Here is a 403-nt window from a genome sequence, read left to right on the forward strand (position 1 = left end):
TAGACCGGGAGATGGTGACACTTTTTGTGGTGTGATTTGCTACAAGTATGGCGACCATTCAAACGTTTAATTAAGTACTCCTCAAAACGAAAATGGTGCTAACTCTCTGGGAGTGGGGCCGTTATTGCGTGACGATTGTTTAAACATGTCGAAAGATTTAATGATTTTGGACAATTTGCTACACAAAATTCTTTGGATTTTCTGGTAGTCGGTGACAAAACAAATGACGGAAACGAAATGCCATACTTTTCCGGTGGGCCTTATAGCCCGCCATACTCATTTGAACGTGTCGATTGTTTGTTTTTTTTTGGGTGATTTGCTACAATCTCATTTTTTTATGAGCATCAAGTCCTCAACCAGTCATGCACGAAAATCAACCTGCCATACCGCAGCGACGGGCCCG

The sequence above is a fragment of the Photinus pyralis genome, unplaced genomic scaffold (genome assembly GCF_008802855.1).
Source record: "Photinus pyralis isolate 1611_PpyrPB1 unplaced genomic scaffold, Ppyr1.3 Ppyr1.4_LG1, whole genome shotgun sequence".
In the NCBI taxonomy this organism is placed as follows: domain Eukaryota; kingdom Metazoa; phylum Arthropoda; class Insecta; order Coleoptera; family Lampyridae; genus Photinus; species Photinus pyralis.